This window comes from Limulus polyphemus, unplaced genomic scaffold, assembly GCF_000517525.1.
Source record: "Limulus polyphemus unplaced genomic scaffold, Limulus_polyphemus-2.1.2 Scaffold235, whole genome shotgun sequence".
Taxonomy (NCBI): domain Eukaryota; kingdom Metazoa; phylum Arthropoda; class Merostomata; order Xiphosura; family Limulidae; genus Limulus; species Limulus polyphemus.
This window is the reverse complement of record NW_013665845.1, coordinates 399880-413800: the sequence shown is the minus strand read 5'-3', so window position 1 is coordinate 413800 and position 13921 is coordinate 399880. Positions and strand designations below refer to the sequence as shown.

The following is a 13921-nucleotide window of genomic DNA, read 5'->3' as shown; positions in this document are numbered from 1 at the left end:
TTTATTTTCTCAGTGATGGGGGGAGGGGGCTTTCTGGCCCCTCCTTTTTTTAATATCTAATATTTTTACATGCTGCTAGTGAGAGAACCTGTTGTTAAAATATTTGAATCCCATCACTGTCATTAGCAAAAGTACTATTAATCCTTATATACACATTATTCACATACCTAAATACGGTAAAGTAAAACGGGCCCAAACTCTATATATAGTTGTACAGAAAACTGTCATTACTTTATGTAATTGATTTTTTGGTCCAGTTTGTCTAGCGTACAAACCAATTGTTGAGTCGGTGGTCATTATTATTTCTTGTAGTTGATTTTATGAGCTTTGCCCAAGTTGTCTAACGTACAGATAATGGTTATTACTTGATGTTTTCTGCCGTGTTCAGTAGCGTACAGACCAGTTGTAATAGTGGTTATTACAACTTATAGTTATTTTTTTTTTAGTCTTGTTTGCCTAGCGTAAGACCAGCTGTACAGATAGTGTTTATTTTATAGTGTACTTCATTTTAAGGGCATTGCCCAAATTGTCTAGCGTGCAGACAGTTGTCTGAAAGTGGTTATTACTTAGTGCAGTTGATTTTAAAGACCTTGTCCAAGTTGGCTAGCATGTTGATAGTTTGCTTAAAGTTCTCTCTCTAGAGACATGGGTATATTAATTTGATCTGTAACTTGTTTCTCTATTTGCCATTTTTCAACAGCTAACAACTGTGATTCTCTGTACTTTCATCAAATATTAAAATTGAAGCAAATTCTGGAACAAAATATAAATGTTTTAGAAGTATTATATTGAAATGATCATTATAGCTTTAAATAGCACGAAAAAACAGAAAATAATGAAAAGTTCTAAGGTATAGGGTGTTCTATTTTCCATTACCGAGAATGACGGGTTTTCTTTAATACATTATATGATTTTTTCTTTTACTAGTGTGAGCTACAGCCTTCTTTATTAAAAATATATGCTCTTTCATTTATGATTTATATATTGTACGGATTTCATGTTTCCACTAGGAAAGGTAAAATAATTGTATTCAGTACAACAGTATCTGCAATATTAGCTCTACTGAAAAGTAAATAATAATTGCCATCATTGTTTGGTTGTAAGGGTGAATTCATCTCTTCTATATCGTTATGTAAGGGTTTAGCAGGGAAAAGTAAAGAAAAAATCCCGATCTTTTCAGTGACATATTTCATATCATAGGAAACACAAACTTAAGATGTATAACAAAACGATTACGAGTGTGGCCTGTATTTCGAACTTTAATGCCTGATAACGAACTTGTTTTCCAGTGTATGGGGATAGCAGAAGTTCTAAATAAAATCCTGTATGTAGAAGTTTTTAAGATGGAATGAGAGCATTTCAAAACGTCCAATAAACATGTTATTCATTACTTTTGTAAGCGTGCTATTCTTCATCAGATATAATAATTAGATAAACATATTGTATAATGATATATTTTGAGTGAATGGACTTTAGCTTAATGCCTTTAGCAACAGGTACTTATATTAAACGTTTTTAACATTTTTACCTTTATTTACGCTTCATGGTTTTTTCATTCTTAACGTTGAAAAAAATTATAGCTAAATTCATTATCAGTGTTTATTTTCATATATTTTAAACGTTTGAGCTATTTAACCATAATATATGTATGATATTGCAGAATCAGGTGTCAGAAAAAATGGAATAACCCAACTTATAAGCAGATGGCGCCACCTTTTCAAAAAGTTGAAACGAAAACAAAGAAGAAGTGTTAAAGAAGGTAAGAATTGACTGTCATCAACTTTCTGTTCATGTGTTTAATTTCAGCAAATGAAGCTTCAGTCTGATTGTATAATACTTCGTTAAACTTTTACACTATCGTGTTATTCAAAATCAAATACATGTTGATAAAGAACGTCATTATATCTTAGTACTTTATAATTAGTTCTATTGCTACCTTTTCCCCCAAAGAGCAAAAGAAACAACAGAGAAAACCCTTTTTTAAACACCAAATGACTAGATCCAAATTAATGTAGGTAAGTGTGAAGGGTTGAAGAGGGTGTGAAGGAAAAGCCAGGAAGAAACGAAGTTAGTGTTCCGAGTTCAGCAAACGATTAAATTATTCTTTATTAAAATAGTGTTTGCCTTACATTTATTTGTTTCAGATCTTACATAAGACATAAGTATAAGTAACCTTTGCTTAAATAAAAATCATATTTTATTAAATCTGTTATACCAGCGTCATTGAGAAAGTGTTAAAATGGTCTGATGTTGCATGAGAATTAATGCACGGTGCTATAAATATAAATTATCATAGTCCCAGCTTAACGTTCATATATTTTACATTGTGTTTAACAAAAGAAAATATATGTCAACTATAGCTTCCTACAATATTGCATTAATAAATCCAAATAGTTCAATAATGTCAACAACAGAAAAAAATATCAAGTCATGGAAGAACTAACGTTGATCTCAAAACAACCTAAATCTTTCACACCATTAGGACTAGAGCAGAAAAAAAAATATTTGACCATATCATAATCTTCTAATTTTCTCCTAGGTTTTTCAGCCGACTTACCAATTCCAGGTTAGTTTATAGAGGCGTATTTTTACCAAATAAAATTTAAGTAGAACAGAAGAAAAATACTAAAATGAAATTATGATATTAAGTTTTTTCGAAGAATCTCTGAGTCAGCTCCATTTCAACCACGTCCTGTCTTATTCGTAAAGTGATTAGTTAACGGCTAAGCATATCATTAACGAGAAGATAACATCACGTACATATATCACTTCACCTTATGTAGCACAATATTAACTGCTATCAACACGAGAAATATCATCAGGTTCGAATTATACTTAATAAGTCAAAACTATTCTCACTGTTTTCCATATGTTTTCAGCTTTCTTGCTTACTTTAAATCGTATTTTCTTTCTTCGAAGCGCCACGACATCAGGAAACATTAGAAACCTGTGTGTTGTTTACCTACTAGCGTATAGCTCGTGGCAATTACTACCACCCCACCTCATATTTATGGGAGAGTTGTGAGCTTCATGGTAATAGAAGGTATACTATCATGGTAACCATGTGTCGCAGAGAAGTCTGAGGTTGTGAGGAGTCAACAGGTAAACTCCAGTAACTTTTCATTCTTCAACACCAAGGGCAGAGATTTGACACTCATATGAACATTCTGTCCCTGCACCAGCCCATTCTACTTCACTCCCGATGTTTAAGATGTCTCATTCTCATGTTGGACAAGAGTCTATGGGTGAAAGGCTTACACCTAAACCATAGGTAGCTGCAATAAAGTCTAAGCAAACCACACCCAGATATTTAAATACTGTGTAGAACATTATATTTTATAAGCTATTTCAAGTATTTGATATTATAAAGAACTGGAGTTAGGTGCTGCTACAGGACTGAAGCACAGCTGCTGCTGAGTGACATTGACTTGTCAGCCTGGAGGAATGTTGAACTGTCCATCAGGCTAAGTTCAAAAGTCAAAAAAGGAGACCCTCTGAGAACATGGATACCTAATCAGAAGATCTTCACTGATTGTATGGTAAGATACACATTATAATGGCTTCAGCAAATCGCAAAGATAGTCTTGTAATCATTGAGGCATCATTTGGGTGTGATAGATATTTTCACTCTAATGGACGCATTCTTTGTAGTGATGAGGTTTAAAGTTGTGACTTCATACAACTTACAAGGGAGAAAAAACCTGCATTGACTGTATTTCACACACATCACTCTATTCAGGTGACCTGATGTTGAGTTTTAGCTTTGCTGAGAGCGAACCAGCACTTAAACATTCCATCCCTGCAACATAACCAAACTGGTTCACAGTCAATAGGCAGAGCTTCCTTATTAATCCCATGATGTCTGTAATGCAGCCAATGCCAATTATATCTCCATATTTTTCTTGCTTCAGAAGGGAAGACCAAAACATTGGCTTTCAGTGTGACTTGCAGTGTCACTTCAAAATGAAATGTCTGCATCTTGCCATGCAGCAAGATGTATGGAGATGACTAGTATCAACCAAATGAATGGGAGATATAGGAAGGTCGTAAACAAGCTGTAACTACTGCTACTTCTGCTGTAGAAAACTAAAAGAGCCCGAGAGAGGTGTGGCCAGACCCTTGAAGAGGTGCAGTATACAACTTGTGCTGAAGGGTCTGGTAGTCAACCAAGCTATTACAGGGCTGGGTGGCACTAGGTATATGTCCATAAAAGTTACAAATTTGACAGCTGGAGCTTCAGGTTGATACAGGAGCTACCAGAACACTGGTTGATCTTGCTGTGTATCTGGCATACTGAGTGAAGCTACCACTCTATTCAGTTAATACTGAATGCATTCTGGCAAAAGACAATAGACTAAATGTAACTCGAGAGGCACGTATCCAAATATGTCTTGGTAACATCGACCACAGAATGAATGTTGTCATCACCGATCTATGTATTGCCATTGACAAGCTTTGGATGAAGTTACCGTGGAGAGTATTGATCAATTTCATGTGTGAAGCAGGTAAGTTGAATTTCTATGGGGAAAACATCCCATGTTAGCAGGACCAAGCCCAGGAACAGGGGAGGGTACAAGTTTACAATGTAGAGGGAGTAACAGGACTTTTGTGTACACAAGTGTTGTTCTGTGGTTTACTACAGACTATATCACGTAACATGGTTATAGATCAATTGCAAGAAATACACTGTTTCCTGTCCAGAAAGTAGGCAGCATTTACTTGGGCAGTGATCTTCTTGAGAACGAACGAAATCCCAGTGTTATAGTGTGATTATGGATAGTTGGTTATCCAGCTTTTACTATTATGTTCATCAGAATGAGGCAAAGTGAAGGTAACCAAAAAATAGCTGTATTGCTAGTGTTATCTTCATTGTACCGCATCTGAAAGCAAGTACTTGGATGTTGACACATCTGAGTTTGCTGGATGAGGCTTTTACATTTCTCTTCATTAAATACAGTGACAAAGTCTCATTGATCTGTTGTTTAAGTAAACCAATGTATTTATGGGACATGGGTAGACAAAATAATTGACAATTACACACATACAGATTACACATGTACAGTTTAAAAAAAAAAACATTGTGCAGGCTTCCCTGGAGCACTATTTATATAGCTAGCACTCAAATACAGTGAATGTAAACGGTTGGATTTAATACAGCCTTCAGAGAATGCATAGTTGTCTCCAGTAGTGATTGTCAAGAAGAAAAAATTTACACTAAGGTTCTAAGTTGAATTCAGATTGGTAATATATACTGATGTCTTCCCACTCCCACAGATGGAAGAATCTCTGGATGAATTGAAAGGGTCCCAATAATTCAATACATTAGACCTGACATCTAGATAATGACAAGTCAAACTGAACGGCTAATGTAATCTCAAAATTGCTTTTACAAATCAAGATAACTTATAGGAGTATGAATGATCGACACTTGTGTAATGTTTAAAGTCAAATAAATAATTGAAATACAATATTTCATATTTACACACTTAAGATATGTTATTTAAAACCATTAACAGCTTCCTCTTAGAAATAATCTACATGTTACATGAAGATATAGTGTACCTGATATTTACAATAATGCTGGTGAGAGAATGATTCATTTTCAACATTGAACCTTTTAACAGGCAGTGGATTTTCGTGGATTTGTTTTAGAATTAAGCACAAAGTTACACAATGGGCTATCTGTGCTCTGCCCACCACGGGTATCGAAACCCGGTTTCTAGCGTTGTAAGTCCGCAGACATACCGCTCTGCCACTGGGGGGCGATTTTCATGGAAAAGATGAGAGAAGTTTTGTTCAAGTAGAAACTTTTAGCTCATGCCTCCGTCATCTCTTGGCCGATTTGAGATCTAATTACAATTTTAGAATGAGGAAGTAAACCCTTTCGATTGATGCATTTTACCACGCTCAAAGTCTCATACATTAATTTATTCTAATCCTGCCTAAAAGCATTTCAATTTGAGGGTAGGCTGGTACAGATCCTTATGAGTAATAAAATCGAATCGGGTACACCATCGCCCCACGCTCGGTATTGGTGGCGCACAAAAATATGGGTAATAAAAAGGGAACAATTGTTTGTTTGTTTTGAAGTTAAGTACAAAGCTACACAGTGGGCTATTTGTGCTCTGGACACCACGGGTATCGAAACCGCTGTGCTACTGGGGGACAAAGGTCTCATAGATAAATTTACTCTAATCCCGCCTAAAAGAATTTCAAGTGCCGCGGCTATTGAGGATCCCCTCTTGTTTTATTCTAAAATTATTAATTTTGCATTTTTACATATATATATATATATCGTTGTGATTTTAAAAAGTTTTATTTGTTATTGTTCATGTATATTTTCACTTTATAATGGTTTCATCATGTGAATTACTATTATTGTGTTATTATGATGATACCATTGTGTTTTGTTTTGTGAATGGTGTTTCAATTCTGTAATTTGTTCTTTTGCTTTTATTTGGTTTCTTTCTTTCCTGTATAATTTCAGTTTTGATGTAATACTACATTGTATTTCATTTCAATTTTATGTTGTAGCTATCTTTGAGTGTATTGTGTTTTGTATGTACCCTGAAGAATTTGGTTATATGTTATTTTACTGTAAATTTTTAATTCCTATTTTAATTATCGGTATTTTGGTGTAAGTGTTTGAACGGTTGAGATTATGTTACATTGATTTCTTGACTCATACATGAGGTATTTGGATTGGTTTTTAAGGCTTACCATGTGTTTTGTGCTCTCTTAATTAATTAATATATAACGTTTTCAAGACGTTTTTTCGTATTGAACATGTGTTCTTATGCTCCAGCATGCAGCAACCAATAAAAAAGATATTCTCATTGATAAGTTTGTGTAGAGAATTCACACTGAGTCCATGTCACCATATAGTTACTAGAGGCATTATCTCTAACCACAATTATAGTAGTAGCAATATGGCAACCTCAGCTAAGTTGTTGTAGTGAAGAAACCTGCAGTGGTAGCTTTAGCGGCTCCACCAGAAATACAGCACCTGGGTGAGTCATTACCTCATTACAAGTGGCCACAACAGATGGTGCTAATCTTATATATATACGTAGAGTGACATGGTTGAACCTGAATGGCTGTTAACAAAGACATCTCAATCCTGATGGTCCAGTTGAACCAGTGATAAAAGTTCTGAGAAATCCCATCAAATCCATGACAAGAGCAAGTAATGAAAAATAACTGCTATAGATGTGGATAATTTGGTCATGAATAGAGTAGATGCCCGTTTCTCGTGTCTGTACAGGAGCATGGATGCCCACCAAATAAACCAAATGTTCAGCAACAAGCTAAGCTGTAAATGCTGATAGATCTGCTAGTTTAGCAAATCCCGGATCACATTTGACCTATAATCTAAGTGAGATTAGATTCTATAGTGGCAAACATGGCTTTGTACATGTCTGTGAAAGTTAAAAAAATTACATAAGTTGGAAAACTCCCTCAAGTTGTTGTACAGAATATAATTTTTACTTAGTACTCTGTAATTCCCTGTGATATCTTGCACACATACAGAATTTCTAGAATAGCGTGTGTGTGTTTTTTATAATAAAGCCACATCAGGCTATCTGCTGTGTCCACCGAGGGGAATCGAACCCTTGATATAAGCGTTGTAAACTCGTAGACTTATCGGTGTCCCACCGGGGTACTTCGATAAGAGTAGTCAGGAATTTTTGTGGTCGGCAACATGCCCGAAGGTAGAATAGGTAAATGCTGTATTCTATAAACAGTCTACTGCAGCAGTTTAACTCTTTCTGGCCTAATTGGTCTCTCAGGTCACTCCAGGTACACACTTTTAATTCAACATTAAAAACTTAATTAAAATTTAATTTTTAATTTCCCGTTGTATTTGTTAAAATAGCGTCAGGTGTGATAATACTGGCTGTTTCACTTGTACCTCTCACTGAAGATGAGCTTTGTCACATTTGTTAAACTGGTTTTACCACAAAAAAGCGACTTTACAGTGTTACTGAAAAGTGAAATATTTAGTGTATGGTACTTTCAGAAAGTATGAAATTTTACATAAGTTCGAAAACTCCCTCAAGTTGTTGCATGGAGCATAATTATATCTAGTACTCTGTAAAAACTCCCTCAAGTTGTTGCATGGAGCATAATTATAATTAGTACTCTGTAAAAACTCCCTCAAGTTGTTGCCTGGAGCATAATTATAATTAGTACTCTGTAAAAACTCTCTCAAGTTGTTGCATAGAGCATAATTATATTTAGTACTCTGTAAAAACTCCCTCAAGTTGTTGCATGGAGCATAATTATACTTAGTTCTTCGTTATTATTTTTGTTACCCTCTAATATAATTTGCATATAGTATTATGTATTAATACAATATGCACTTACTTCTATTAACTGTGTTTTGAGTTACATGTTGTTTTATTCAGTTTATTATAATCATTGTTTTTTTTTTACTTTTATCTCACAAAGATAACAGTGGTATCGAAAGTAATGCTATATATATTGTAGAAAAACACAGAAAACAGTTTAAAGACAAATTAAGCGGTTTTTTTCTAGAAAAAACGAACATGCATTAAAATTCATGTAATTCATCTCCTTTGTGTACTTTCAGCTTTCAGTACATCGATGAACTACTTTCAGTTCATCGTATCCTCGTAGTTTCAAACCTAGAGAACTGAATGTAAAATTGCAGAAACTTTTCAACTTTGAAATAATTAGTGTGCGAACTGTATTAATAACACGTTTAATTACAAAAATGGCAATTCAAGTAACAGATAAAAATGTTAATCTTTATCTTCTTCTAAGTATTTATTTTCACATGGTTAAACGTCTTTAAGTGCTCTCTCTGCAAACAGTTCGGCCCGGCATGGCCAGGTGGTTAGGGCGCTCGACTCACAATCTAAGGGTTGCGGGTTCGAATCCCCGTCACACCAAACATGCTCACCTTTTAAGCCGTGGGGGCGTTATAAGGTGACGGTCAGTCCCTCTATTCGTTGGTAAAAGAGTTGGCGGTGGGTGGTGATGACTAGTTGCCTTCCCTCTAGTCTTACACTATTAAATTAGGGACGGCTAGCTCAGATAATCCTCGTATAACTTTGCACGAAATTTAAAAAAACAAAACAAGCAAACAGTTTGTCCTAACCTTAATTAATCATATATTTCCTTGGAGAGACATTATTACTTATTTACGTTTGTCTCTGTAACTAGCTATTCCATAGATTAGTATATGTACATTTGTGTCCCCACCAAATTAATTCTTGTACAAATCTGTATTACTTGTGAAATTAAATCTTCAATAGAATAATTATGCTAAATATAATCTCTATACTAAAGAATGCATGACAATATTAATTTATAAGTAATATGTTATAAAAAGCATAAAATCTGTAATCACTTAGCTGATAAACCATGCTGTTTCTATAAAAAAAGAAAGTCAAGTAACACATAAAAACTTCCATGTGGCTCGGCGGTAAGTCTCCAGGTTTACGACGATACCCGAAGTGGGCAGAGCGCAGGTTGCCTATCGTGTAGCTTTTTTGCTTAACAACAAACAAACATACAAAGAAAAATTATAACTAACATTGATTTACTGCCCTAAAGATTGATTTAAGCCATGATAAAGACAGATGATATTTCTTTATGTAAACTATTGAAATATGTCTGTTATTCACTTTATTTAAGTTATATATCTATATTTGAGGGAAATAATGACGTACTGTAAATGTTTTAACAATATACTTTCTTTTTTGATCCAAAATTGGCAGCAGAGCATTTTATTGATTGTAACCACAACGGAAATATCATTCCAATATATTACATTATGTTCGCGTTTGTGTTTTATCGTGATACCTAACGGAAATATCATTCCAATATATTACATTATGTTCGCGTTTGTGTTCTCTCGTGATACCTAACGGAAATATCATTCCAATATATTACATTATGTTCGCGTTTGTGTTCTCTCGTGATACCTAACGGAAATATCATTCCAATATATTACATTATGTTCGCGTTTGTGTTTTCTCGTGATAACTAGCTGAAATATCATTCCAATATATTACATTATGTTCGCGTTTGTGTTTTCTCGTGATACCTAACGGAAATATCATTCCAATATATTACATTATGTTCGCGTTTGTGTTTTCTCGTGATACCTAACGGAAATGTCATTCCAATATATTACATTATGTTCGTGTTTGTGTTCTCTCGTGATACCTAACGGAAATATCATTCCAATATATTACATTATGTTCGCGTTTGTGTTTTCTCGTGATACCTAACGGAAATATCATTCCAATGTATTACATTATGTTCGCGTTTGTGTTTTCTCGTGATAGCTAACGGAAATATCATTCCAATGTATTAAATTATGTTCGCGTTTGTGTTTTCTCGTGATACCTAACGGAAATATCATTCCAATGTATTACATTATGTTCGCGTTTGTGTTTTCTCGTGATACCTACACTGCTCAAAATAATTAAGGAATGATCAGAGTTTTCTATATTCTAGCTACTAAAAGGCACAACTACTGTTATTAAGCAATGTCAAGGAATTTCTGAGTTTACTCTTATAAAACCAGTTCCGGATGCCCCGTAAAGCGGTTGATATGTAAGTGTTTATCTACTATTGAATCTTTGATACTACATATTTTCCTGTTCAGCAAATGACTACATAATGAGACATGTACCCCCCTAAAAAACTAATGTAAGTCGTACATCAATGTGGCAAATTTATAGTCAGTAAATCATTGAGCTATTTGGTTCACTACTCCTCCACCAGAGCTGCTTCCAGTTCATCAGCATTAATGAGGGTTGACCTCAAATATTCCTCAAACTCATGGCCATAAAACAGCCTGTCTCCAACAGTGTCAAGAACAAGTAATTTGGTCAAACAACATTAAGGTTAATGTCTAATTAACAGACAAATCATATTACATACTCTAACCAGATACAAGACATATTCACGAAATAAAACAACATACTGGTTTGGGTAGGGACCAGTTTAATGGCTACACTGGTTTTTTTGTGCTACGATATGACATCATGAACGCCATACAATATGGGGATCCATTTTTATAAACATCAGTGTTGCCATAAACAGGTTCGACTTTTTCTGATGAATGATAAAACTTCCACCCCGTGTCCAACTGTTAAGTAACTTTTTTGGAAGATCAGTAGGTATCCAGTACGTTCACCGGACTTGAATATAATTGAACATATATGAGATGCTCCAAGGAAACGCTTGAAAGCACGTGATGCACTTCCAAGAAACATATCAGTATTCTGATTTGTCGTCTAGTTATACTCTGAACGTTTGATTCAGCTAAACATATCAGTATTCTGATTTGTCGTCTAGTTATACTCTGAACGTTTGATTCAGCTGGAAAGCTGAAACCAGCCCGTATTGTTAAACTGTGATTGTTTTATACTCTACTGTCTACTCTAGATAACCGTATTGGTAGTTTTAAAGCGTTCCCTTGACTTACTAACTACACTTTATGAAATTTATAGCCCTTCTGTAACACATTTTTGTGTGTTGCCAGTTTCTAGTCAACCTATTGCTCTCAATAATGCATAATCATGGCCATTAAAGTGATCAAGATCAAGAATCGAGAAAATAAATCCATGGGCAGCATGAAACCTGGAACTTCGTTCTTATGAGCTGCCAGTAATCCTGCGTAACAGGGCATTTTACCTTTAGCTTATAGTTCGTGTTTGATTGCATGTTGATATTAAACATGTAAAGTCTACGATCTTTTAATAATGTTTCTCTTATAAAAGTAGTCATCAAACCCATAGAAGATGTCGATGTGGTGGTCGGACAGGATGCTGTACTGAAGTGTGAAGTGGATAATCTTGGAATCAACAAGGTAATCATCATTTTTATTCCTCACTTAAATGTATTCAGCGCATAAATTTCCTGTAAATAAACCGACTCTGACTACAGGATAAAACTTGATCTTTAACGTTACATTGACTTACTTGCTCTGTAGTAAAAACGTTTCTTACAAACTGAAGACATCCTTTTGCGTAGAAAATTTTATAATATTAATATAACGATTTTTTAGCCGCGGTGATGAGTTTGTTAATCTCCTGTGTTAACATCAGTAATCTCATGTATTAATATCAGTAATCTTTATGTAAAGTATAGATAAGAAACATAATTATTTGCAGTTACAAAAAAGAAATACTCTATTAAACGTATATTTAAAAGTATAGTGAGTAAGTGTTTTCTGATTCTTGATTTCATAGCCATCTAAGTTTGTATTCAGCAACCTTATATTTTCTAAGATTCAAATGTCATGACTTTTTGTGCGTGTATGTTTAATTCATGTTTAAAGCTGTCTGTGCTGTGCCCACCAAGAGTATCGAAACCCGATTTTTAGCGTTATAAGTCTATAGACTTACCGCTTAGTCACTGGGACAGAGGTGGTAATAGCAATATTTTGTAACAAACTGTTATAAAAATCGTACGTCCATTTGCTTGTATCAAGTCGTAAGCAACCTTCTTATTATAGAATTTTTATTTGGTTCAAGAAAAACTTTATTTTTATACGTTATTTTTTTTTTTTGAGAAGCAGAAATTAGTGAATTATGGTAAGAAAGGCCCGATATACCAAACTTTCTCTAAGACTATATTGAAGTTAAAACAACATACTTTGTCCAGGAGATATTTTAAAGTTCTTAGTCTTGCTTTAATCCATGCAACACTATAAATTGGCTTATTTTCTGAGACAAAAAGGTAATGTATTTAACTTTAACATATTTTCAATATGGAGTGTTTCAAGATGAGAAAAAAAAATTCTATAGACTTAAAACACTTGTTAAGATGCAGAAAACTTGTACTTTTATTTAATCTGGAATTCTTTATTATCAATGTTGTAAAACAAGCATAGACTTTAAGGATTAAAATCATCGATACAGCTTTTGTGCATACTTTCAATAGAATGACGACACTAAAGTTTCATGTACAAAATAATTTATTTGTATAAAGTTAATAGAAAAAACACTCTCTAACATGAAAATAACCAGCATTTCTTATATTATAAATTTTCTACAATTAAACATATTTTAAACGCACAAATGCACCAAAACCTAAAACATCATACATAACGCTGATAAATGTAGTAAACAGATTTTATGTTTATTTAATTGTTTGTCTCTGTGCCGTTCTCACTGTTGAAATATATTAATATACTAACTGGAGTATTGTTATGTAAATTCATGATTAATGAAAGGTTATCTTAGGACATGAAAAGTTGCTTCCCTTATATGTAATTGTAAAAAACGCTCTAAAAAACTGTAAAACACAAAATGTGAAACCGCCAATTTGTATGTATCTCTCAAGTGACCCAATGAAACTCCATACCAGTTTTGGTGAAGATCCATCCACACCCTGCGAAGTAGTTACATGGACAGACAACAGACAGTGCTAATATAAGAGGTATCTGTATAAAGTATAAAAGCCTGTCAAAAATGACGAGAAACCATTGTTGAATGATTAACGAAGAATATAGAATTTAACTAAAACCTCCAAAATGCACCTACTCTCCACTTATTTCATCAGTCTCGAAGTAATTTATTAATCACCACATTTTCAGTAAAAACTACGCTGAAAAATGAAGTATTATCGTGAACGAAAGTAAGTGTACACTCTGAAAGATACTTAAATAGCATTTTTGGAACTTTTCACTGTATTATAGGTCAGGAGTTAGAAAACATAGTTCGACATTCCGACATAAATTTTCAACTCATTCGACTGTACAAAAGATAAGAGATATTTGGTTGTAATATACGTTTATTTTGCTTAATGTTTTAAGGTCAAGTAAATAACATATGCGTTAAAATACCAAAAGAATATTTATTATTTAACATTTATTCACCACTTAAAACTTTTTAAACACTGACTCTATAACATTAGTAATAATAGGCCTATTTGT

At 34.0% G+C, this 13921-nt stretch overlaps 1 protein-coding gene across 1 annotated transcript in view; it reads left to right on the top strand.

Moving 5' to 3' along the window:
* The window catches only part of LOC111085097 (lachesin-like), a 76460-nt gene that overhangs the window by 18571 nt on the left and 43968 nt on the right, over positions 1–13921 (top strand). The window contains exons 3-4 of the mRNA XM_022382261.1: positions 1661–1759; positions 11766–11851. The gene's annotated coding sequence lies outside the window, so the exon portion shown is untranslated. The remainder of the gene's footprint in view (positions 1–1660; positions 1760–11765; positions 11852–13921) is intronic.